This window comes from Podarcis erhardii, assembly GCF_964252035.2.
Source record: "Podarcis erhardii genome assembly, chromosome: 2".
NCBI lineage: Eukaryota > Metazoa > Chordata > Lepidosauria > Squamata > Lacertidae > Podarcis > Podarcis erhardii.
The window spans coordinates 12,234,742-12,245,523 of record NC_138498.1 but is presented as its reverse complement, the minus strand read 5'-3'; the positions used below and the strand labels follow the sequence as shown (position 1 = coordinate 12,245,523).

General features: G+C 43.9%; 1 pseudogene across 1 annotated transcript; it reads right to left on the bottom strand.

Annotated features, from left to right (window-relative positions):
- Positions 1-1,763: 1,763 nt before the first annotated feature.
- Positions 1,764-2,599, bottom strand: LOC309334609 (ubiquitin-like FUBI-ribosomal protein eS30 fusion protein pseudogene; annotated as a pseudogene). The gene has a single exon. The product of its transcript is annotated as a ubiquitin-like FUBI-ribosomal protein eS30 fusion protein pseudogene (transcript).
- Between the last annotated feature and the right edge of the window lie 8,183 nt (positions 2,600-10,782).

Genomic DNA, 10,782 nt, shown 5'->3' with positions numbered 1-10,782 from the left:
TATGACCTTATATGTGCAGGTAACAAAATAGCACAGGGCAGGCAACCATCTCTCTCTCTCTGACTCCATTCCTCAAAGAAGCAACATCTCCTTAGCCTGAGATGCTCTCTTGGCCTCCAGCCAAGAGAGGACAAAGGAACTACCTCCTTATGGGATAGATTCCAAGTGTATAGATTTTGTGACTTAAATCTGCCTTCTGGGATTCATCTGTGAACAGAATGTGTGAGTAAACTATTTTATATCTTTTATACAAGACTGTGTCGTGTCTATTCTTTTTAAGAGGGAATAAAGGGAAATTACCAGGAAACTTATTTTAGAGGCTTAAGCAAGCCTGGCAACAAGTTATCCACTGTGTAAGTTTAAAAAGAGAATGTTACTCTGCTAAATTATAGAACTTGCTAGTGCAAGTTGCTAAGAATATTATTAAACAACATATCCTCTTCTGCCTCCCTGAACATTCCCACTTTTTGCTCTGGTTCTTCCTACCACTGGCCTCCCAAGAGGTTGCCCATGCAGGAATACATCCCTTAAATAGAAAAAAGCTTTCTCAAACCAAGCTTAAATTAGGGTTGCATATAGATTCTCTGTTATTGTTTCTTGTTACATGTGAAGTATCTCTCAGTATAAGCAGTGTGTAGTGCTGGTAGTGGGGATAATGGGAGTTGCAGCATTCTCACTGGGAGGTTAGGGGGTATATTGGTCACAGGGATAGCCCAAAACTTGTTAGCACCTGCAGAGAATCAGAAGGTTGGAGCTCAGTGGCAGAGCAGCTGCCTTGTGTGCAGAAGGTCCATGATCCAGTTCCCAGTGTCTCTAGTGTGGTGTAGTGGTTAAGAGCGGTAGTCTCGTAATCTGGTGAACCGGGTTCGCGTCCCCGCTCCTCCACATGCAGCTGCTGGGTGACCTTGGGCTAGTCACACTTCTTTGAAGTCTTTCATCCCCACTCACCTCACAGAGTGTTTGTTGTGGGGGAGGAAGGGAAAGGAGATTGTTAGCCGCTTTGAGACTCCTTCGGGTAGTGATAAAGCAGGATATCAAATCCAAACTCTTCTTCTAGGTAGGGCTGGTAATGTCACCAGCCTGGAACTGTGGAGAGTCACTGCCAGCCAAGTATGGACCATGCTGAGCTGGATGGACCAAATGGTTTGACTCAGTAAAAGGCAGCTTCCTATCAAAGCCACCAGACCACTGAAAAGGAAAGTGAGAGAGGAGTAAAGATAAAGTGTAGTTGGTCTTGGAGTATCCATATACTCCAAGGAAGCTAACTAAGAGGATAACTGGTTAACAATAGGGGAAATACTAAGCCTCCGAGACCAGGATTTAAGAAGATGAGGGTTGATCAGAGGGTGGTCATAGAACATAGAATCGTATAGATGGGAGGGACCCCGAGGTTCATCTAGTCCAACTCCCTGCAGTGCAGGAATATGCAGCTGTGACTGAACCTCCAACCTTGGCATTATCAGCACCATGCTCTAACCAACTGAGCTATCCAGCTGCTGGAGAGAAGAAAGAGGAAAAGCATGCTGGCACAACATGAAGTAGGGGAAAGAGTTGGAAAATGAAAGGACAAGGTCTCAGGCCAATGACTTGCACTCTTGATGGAGATTTGCTTAAAACAGCTGGGAGTAAGACAGGAATTGCGGTGGCATCCCCAGCTGGAAAGGGAGTGGAGGAGCTCAGAAGGCAGAAGGAAGTGTAGGAAATCTGGCACAAGATTGTGCAGGCCCCATGAGGACTCAGACCCTTGGAGTAGCAACCAGGGCAAGGGAACCATGCAAAAGGCCCTGAGGTGAAAGCCACCAGCACAGAAGCTGTATTCTTAGCTGAATAAACAGCTTTTGTTACAACATAAGCCAAGTGTGACATTATCTTGTGGGGCCTAGTGGAAGGAAATGGAGTTGAACTATGTGAAACTATCTCCTTCAAGCCTGGATGCAGCAGTTTCTTTTTTCTTTTTCTTTTTTCTTTTTCCCCAAGCTAAGATCAGATTTGTTAGGTAACTGGGTGCTGCTTAGGAGTTGGCATTGGGGCCCTTCTTCTTGCCAAAGCCTGGCACAATGTTGAGAAAGAAGCGGTTGTATTGCATGCGCCTCTTGGCACGGCCAATCTCCTCCTCCTCCTCCTCCTCCTCCTCCTCCTCCTCCTCCTCCTCCTCCTTCTTTTGCTTAGCAACCTTTGGGGTCTGGCCTCTCACTTTGCCAGCACAAGCCAGGGAACCATGGACCTTACCACCCAGCATGTGTGCAGTGACCTCCAGCATTGTGAGGTCACTGATGCCCAATGACCACATCATCTTCCAGGAGGGTGCCACCAAGGAGGATCACCTGATCCTCAGGCACAATGCCCTCCAAGGACTCAATGTGGGCCTTAAGGTGAGCTACTGTTTCTTGCCCGGACACCTCAAGGTTGTTCAGATTCTGAGCACAAATACAGAGTTGCATAGTTCCACACTCAGTTGCCAAGATGGAGCCGAGAGAGCCAAAGAGTCACCACTGCTCCGCACATGCAGATAAGGGAAAGGAAAGAGAGGATGCAGCAGTTTTTGAGGAAGAAAAATCCAAATGGCACTTCCCATATTATTGATAAGAAATAAAATGATCAGGTGAGCAATGTTTGTTATGAACTGACTAGGCACTAAACAACAGCCTTAAAATTTCCTTAAAGCATGAAAGTAGGTTGACATTACTGCTTAGAATACTGCTGTTGAAGAGAGGACCAGAAGGTGAAACAGATCTTAAATGCTGAGATCCCCTTTCTCTTCAAATGGCCTGGCCTTACCCCTTCCCAGTATCTCCTTCTGTCTATAACCACTGATATTGTACCTCCTCTGCCCCATTACCAGGCATTTTGCAGGTAATCCTACAGGATCCAAGGGACATAATACAATACAAAACAAGCAGGTAATTTATTTTACAGAGACTGAAAGTTTTTATAATCTACATATATTTTTGCAAAATAATTCGCAACCCAACTGGCTGAACAAGGTAAACTAACTACCTACTGAATCTTCAGCTCTCATTTAGGATTATCTTAATATTGTAGCAACCTATGTCTATGTCCAAATCTAGTGCTCTTAGTTCAGCCTCATATCAAAAAATATCACAAAGGAAGAATTTGTTAAGGCATTTTGTTTTATAAACATGTTTTGGACATTCCCGCTTTCATTTCCTTTGGAATTACCTCTTGGAGGATGTATAAATGTTGAACAAATGTGCTTCTCTTGAGCAGCTGAAGACTACTACAGTTGATATACATAGCTGACTATTAGTAGGATATGTAGGCAACAACAGATCTTGATGTGAGCCATGAACGCCTGTACCAAAACAGTGTGGGAGGCGATTGCCAAATGCTACTGAATGAGAAGCTGAGAAAATAAGTTTCTGTCTTCCACTGAGACCAATGTGGCTTAGTCCCAGTCTACCAATATGTTGGGATGGGGATTCTCATGCCTAGGAGCAAATCACGAACCTCCAACCTCTCTATCTGGCTCCCAGGAATCTCTCCATGGCACATATTCTCCCCTGGCCAGACTCCTCTCTGTCCCTGCTCCACAGTTGCTCTTTGAACTGTAATAATGCCTCTTATTTGTCAGCAAGGAGGATGAATAGATTGTGTGGAGCCATGATGCTGTCTTATTGCCACTTACCTGGAGGGAAAGGGGCAGGGCAGCAGGAAGGCCAGTGCAGGATAGTCACTCTGGAGGAGTAATCCTGTCAGGGCACTCACAGCCAGAGGCATACCTAGGCTCCCTTGTGCCCTTGGCAAGGAATTGTATCTGCACCCCCTCCTCCCTTGCACCCTTGGCAAGAAGGTGTATCAATGCCCACCGCTGCCCCTTGTGCTTTGGCAAGGAGATGTATCAGCACCTCCAAAGCCAGGAGAGACCATGGACCAGAAATTCAAAAAGTTAGCTTTTTTTTTCACTTTCATGCTCTGCCAGTGACTTCCTCCACAACCACTGGGGTATGTTCTGCTCCTGTCCACCTTCCCTCCTCCTCCTTCTCCATTGGTCCATCTATCTGCCTGCCTGCCTGCCTGCCTCCTAACCTCTGTTCACTGTGTCTTCTTCTTCTTCTTCTTCTTCTTCTTCTTCTTCTTCTTCTTCTTCTTCTTCTTCTTCTTCTTCTTCTTCTCCCTCCCTCCCTCCCTCCCTCCCTCCCTCCCTCCCTCCCTCCTCCTCCTGCATTTCTCCCCTGCTCTCTCCATCTTTCATGGCAACATCAAAGACCATAGAAGATATCAGATTTTTTAATAAATTAATCTACTTGTGGAAATTAAGGAAACAAGTATATAATTGATTGATAGTTTGTACACATGTCATTGCCAATCACTGTGGTGCTGTGATTTCACTGCTGAACTAGGGCTGGAGAACCCCTGGCGGAAAATCCATTAATCTTGCTGGCCTAGTCACTTCCTCTCTTCCTAACATACTCACAGGGTTGCTGTGAGGACAAAAGCTATGTCCACCTACTGAAGCTCCTTGGAAGATGGGAATGATAACCAAGAAGTATCTGATACAGTCTTACGCTGCTAGCATTCAGCAATGGACAGGATGAACTGGAATATGAATACATTAATGTGTGCATCTTATGCCAAAGAAAGGCAGTGTCTCAGAGCCTGTTTCCACTTTTGTCCTAGTCACTGCTGTCACTAGCCTACAATGGATATACTTGTGTACAGAACAGAATCTACCTATTCTGTGTTGTGTCTTATGAGCAAACACGACATTGTGGGCTGTTTTCCTCCTCTTACCCTTTCTGATTGTATTTTACTAGCAAAATGTTGCTTATGACGGCCCAATTCTCAAGAAGATAGTAATCCTATGCTTACTCTGTATTATTTCAGACCACAGGGGTTGGTGTGGCTTCACATACCTGAGGGTTCTTCCATACAAAAAACTTTAAACATGCTTCAAGAAAGACCCAGAGGAAAGTCATCCCATGGGGCTTTTTCACATCAGGAAGCATGGCCAAGGGAGGCTGAAGAGTGCAGGAAAAATATTTACTGAAATGAAAAAGGCATGCACCACCCACAGCCACCTATGTTCAAAAACCACACACACCTTGAAAACCTAAAGAAATTTTCAAGTGCCCTGAGGCAGTGCCATAGCTTGCGGTGGGGGTGGGGGGGAGAGATACCTGGTTTTTTTGTCCTGGGTGAAGCCTCCAGAGGGGCACCATTGAGGCTCCTATTCTGTGTATGTGCGCAAATGTGTGGGGGAGGTTCCAGGCAGGAAAATCATGGAGGCCTTTTTTCCAGGAGAAGAAAACTTTTGAGAAAATTGATAAATTTTGATAAATTTTAGTGGAGGATGCTGTTCCGTTATAAGATTCAGCTTCCAGTCTGGCCACCTTTTGTACATGGGATGAGAGAGGTGTCATCTTATCTGCCTCAGGTAGCAAAGTATATTGGACAGTATTGGACAGTCCCTGGTTCAGAGCTCAGTGTTAGAGCATCTGCTTTGCACACAGGAGGCCCAGGGTTCAATACCCTGCATCTCTAGATAGAAATGGGAAAGCTTCCCTGCCTGAAACCTTGGAGAGTCACTGCCAGGAAGTGTAGACATTTCTAAGTTAGGTAGGTCAATGGTTAGACTTGGTCAAAGGCAGTTTCCTATTCCTGGTGGAACTACTGCTTGATTCCAAGGAGCACTTCGTGGTCTGGCTGAAGTTCTCCTCTGCTTTAATTTTTTCTGAGTAAGCCAAAAATAAGGGATGTGGGTGGTGCTGTGGGTTAAACCACAGAGCCTAGGACTTGCCGATCAGAAGGTCGGCGGTTTGAATCCCCACGACAGGGTGAGCTCCCGTTGCTCAGTCCCAGCTCCTGCCCACCTAGCAATTTGAAAGCACGTCAAAGTGCAAGTAGATAAATAGGTACTGCTCCGGCAGGAAGGTAAACGGCGTTTCCGTGTGCTGCTCTGGTTCGCCAGAAGCGGCTTAGTCATGCTGGCCACATGACCCAGAAGCTGTACGCCGGCTCCCTCGGCCAATAAAGCAAGATGAGTGCCGCAACCCCAGAGTCGGCCACGACTGGACCTAATGGTCAGGGGTCCCTTTACCTTTTAAGCCAAAAATAGACACAATCAAAATGTTGCTCCCCCCAACACTATTTGTTAATTTAAATCATAACCATGTTGCCTCTCCAAAGCTCAGGGCAGTTTACAACTACTGTTGGAAAAATTTTCCAGCAGTGCTAGTCTCTTGCAGGAAAAATAACTGATAGTTGTGGCACCTTAAATATACATACTATGGCATCAGCATACGTGGACTAGAGTCCATTTCCTCAACTGTATCCTGAGTTTTAGGTATGTTAATTAGTTACCTAATTATCATCCACCCTGTACTTTGTGCACTTCATTTCCCTCAGATCTCATTGCTTACAGTATATATTTCCAGCACCACGCACATACGGTCCCAAATGTTTACATCCTTCAGTTTCAAATGAAATTCGATGGCAAGGATGCGACATTTCCATCAGAAAGGATGGTGAGAAGTATTACTCCAGGCACTCTCCCCTATACATACGGAATTAACAGCTCCCTTGTTTACTTAATGGAATTCTTTTTTCCGGAAATGTTGGCTACGAAACGATGGAAAATAAAGATGGCTACAGTTCTAGACCAACTGAGCTGTCGGTGTTATTTTTTATTTAACCTTGTTTGACAAATTTTAATTTTAGAACGTACTACTTTTTTACTATAAGGAGCACGATTCAGCCAATGTTAGGCACTTTTTGAGTGTCACTGATTTTAAGCGGAGGGTTGAATATGTGCTTTATAAAACAGGCGTGCGCACCTTCTCCCCCACTGAAATCAATGGACGTGACAATGCCTTAATTTCGGGCTGGATGGCGCTCGGGTTGATCTTTGATGCCCATAGATCATAGTTGACTGTCCTCCCAAGACTGCCTACGTGTCCTACTCTAGGAATGGAAGGTATTGTTCATTCCAGTTTTATACATCTGGGGGAACAAGAACTGAGTTGCTGGAATCTGATTGTAAACATCCCCCCCCCCACTCCCGCGCCTCACTTTCCAGGAACTCCAGAAGAACGTACTGAATTTTTGCACCCTAATCCTAAACACGTTTTTTGGGGGGATGGGAGAAGAACAGTTCCTTGGATGTAAGCATCCTTGCTTTCCATGGAAAGTACCTCTAAGTAAATGCCATGTATATATTTTAAAGTTAATTCATATGTAAGTGGGACATCTATCTTGCTGGAAAAGATCTCGGCTACTTGAATATATATATATATATATATATATATATATATATATATATATATATATATATATATATATAAATTTAGGAGAACCGTAGTAGCCAATCTATTCAAACAAAGCACACGGTTCCGCCGAAGTTCATCTTTTCTACACCCCATTGATTCCCGTGGGGAAAAGAGATAAGCGCGGGTTCGAGTCTCCCCTTTGAAATCAATAAGACTTAACTTTCTCTGGGATGTGTTTAAAATGCTTCTGAGCATCAGGCTAGAATCATGATAGCATCTTGATTACATTTGGAGATTGAGGTTTAATGACTCAATTGACGCTTAATTTAGCTTTATCTTTTAGCCTTCTTGTCTCCTAAATGAATAGCTGCGTTAAACGCCCCAGCGAATATCTCCCGACAAAAGCATTGCTAGAGCAGAGGAGGGTTCGGATAAAGTCGACTCGGGTCCACGAAGAAAGTTTACTCCACAATGAGTTCCTTAGACCTTCAGGTGCCAGCAGATCTCTTTGTTGTTGTTAAAGCAGGACAAAATAGAAGAACGAGGAGGAGGAGGAGCAGGAGTGGACATTTTTCAAGGTGTAGATTTGACGTGGTTGGTATTGGCGGAAATATTTCACCTTCGGCTGAGCGATGCTTTCAGTCCTAAACACACGTTCCTGGATATGTCTTAAAATCTTATGAAGCCAATATGCTCCGGGGATAAATGGCCTGTGGATTTTCCCTCATACAGTGAGAAGTGAGTGGAATCCCAAATTTCCAGGGTATCTTTTAGAGAGAAAGGGTAGAAGTCCAGCACTGAGTCCAAGGAACAGATCGCCAGCATTCCAGCTTAAGTTACTGTTTCCTTTGGGATGGTTCCAAAAAAAGCCTTGGATGTCCCTTCTTTGAGGCCTGCGGGTGTACATGTTGGCTGGGTCCAGATTTAAGAAGAAAAAAATCGCCAGTCGGAGAAAATGCTGTAACACACGTGCACCCTCTCCTTAAAAATCGCGTTTGTGCAAGCAAAACAACACGCGTGTTCATTTTGCTGCCCATGGCGACCATATTATACATTCACGTGCATGTCCTTCCCGCTGAGTTCATTGGAGCTTACTCCGAAGTAAGTGCTCATAGAACTGCAATTAATTTCTTTATACATCCCATTAAACGTTTCCCACATCTTTTATTTTCTTTCTTTCTTTCTTTTTTTAAAGTGGGGGTGGAAGATGTAATCGCCTTTCCATTTCTTCCCAAGCGATGCTTGTTAAATTTCGGCTGTCTGAGACGTGAAAGTCTTGCAGTGAGAGGGAGAAAAATAAGAGTCGGATGACTCGCACACGACCCTAGGACGGCAGCCAACGAGAAGCAACAGCAGCCCAGTTGTATAATGATTTCTTGGGAGCAAGTTTTGCAGGCCGTATGAAGAGCCGGGAGCGCCCCGGCCGCGATGCAGCTGCGCGATAATTAATTATTTAGCATGGAAAGCGAGTCTCCAAGGGGGCCTGTAACCCACCCCGATAATGTTCTTGAAAGCAAGTGCAAAAGTTCAGTTTAAAGAGAGCAAGTTTGTCAATGCCTTCCCGCCTCTGGTTTCCCCCATTAGAAGCTCTCCGGTGTGCTAAAAAGGTCTACTCTAAGGAGCTATCTTCCAGATGCGGTTTTGTTGCAGGAGACACAGCCCTCTCTCTCTCCCCAGGTCAACTGAAGAAGTGAATGCTTTGTTTAGGATACATATTGACTCGACTGGAACTTTTCTAATTCTAGTATTTCCATTTAAGTAAGTTTGATTTCCTCTATTTATATGCCGCCTTTCTGCAGTAAGCTGTGCACAAAGCGGCTTATAACAAACGCTTATTTTGTACCGCATGCAGAACATTAGCGAGGGGGGCGGGGAGAAGAAATATCAATAAATTCAAGTTGCGTAAGGAGTGACTTTAAGCTGCGAGTCTAAGTCTTCGCTCTGCAGCAGAACTGCAAGACAAGCCTGTAAGAGATCATATATGTGCATACATTTCCACTCTTTACATAAAATAATAAAAATGGATTTATCTATGTATAGAAACACAAACAAACACCACTATCTCTATTCCTTTCAGAACGCGACGAGATCTATGTCTGGGTCTTACGAAACAATGGGAAATTTATCCATCTAACAATCTGGGCGGCAGGAGGGTGGGGAAGAATGAATATATCTCTCTTGTTTTATCTTGATTCAGCTCTAACAAAAATCTTGAAAATAGATAAAACCTGAAATGGGATCATCGTGGTCCTCTCTTGAAAACTTTGGAAACTTTGAACTACACGTTCTTTTATATGCCACCGTAAGTTTAAACTATTTTAATTAAATCAGTGGTTTGTCAGAAGGCTCCGACCACTGACGAACGTTCATTCACAAGCCCCAGTTTCAGTGAATGGTGGGGTTTCTTTGGAAGCAGCCACGTTGACTTCCTGCTGAAAAACACCTTATCAAAAATTGATCCCAGTCAACACTGGCTTTCAGGAGAGGATAAATGGAGTGAAACCCACAGACAGATCTATATGCGCCGGGTAAACACCCTCGAAATTAAGATTGCAATTCTATACAGTGTACACACGTCTATGGCGATAAGTCCCATGAAATTCAGTGGGTCTTACTTCTGAGTAGACTTGCGTGGGATTGTGGTCTATGGGACCTACCTCAGAATATAAGTGGCTGGAACTGAGATCCATGACTACGTAGGTTTTAAATTCTACACAGGGGGGTTCCTGCTCCCTCCTCCCACATTTCATCTTAGTACTGTGACTAAATGTGAACCCCATCCAGGCAGCGCTTGCCAATCCCTCCCCTTTCCTTCCTTTGTTTACCATCTAGCCTTAACGAAGAGCTCTGGAGAACTCGGAAACGTGCACAATATTTTGTGACATTTTACTTGGCTTAACAAAGGAATTGCCCTAAATGTGAACTTTTTCTTGTGGGTCAACATAACAAAAATGTGTATATGGAATATTTCCCACGAGGCATCCTGCGGTGTCTGACTATTTTTGTGCTTCTAGGGGAGAGGCTATCAGGATGGAAACTTTTTAATAGTTGCGAGCCTATTCATATGTCTTTGAATTCTAATTAGTTGCCATATTTGAAGTATATTAACTCATTATAGAGTTGCATATATTGTTCTTCTTAGGATGATTGTTCCTGAAGGCCCACTATTTCACTGGGAGTCTTTTACTAGTATTATTAGTATTATTATTACCTTAATAGAGTTCCATAGACTGAATGCATGTTTTCTATAAAAGAAGATTCGTTTAATGACACTCTCTAATATCTTTGCTCGCTACTCCGATGGGAACAGTTTAGTGAGTAAAGTAGGCTAACAACCTAAGTGAAAGGGGGCGGGGGATGAGGTGGGAAAGCACAGAGTACAGATGGGTAAGGTTAAGTACATTTTAATTTATTTGTTTACTACGAAACACAACCCAATTAAACACTAGATCGGATAGACTTTGCCTTTTGGGTATAAACACCAAGTAAATCTATTGACAACAACTGCGCAGAGGCAAAACAAAATGGATGTCAGGACCTTAAACTTGCCACATTA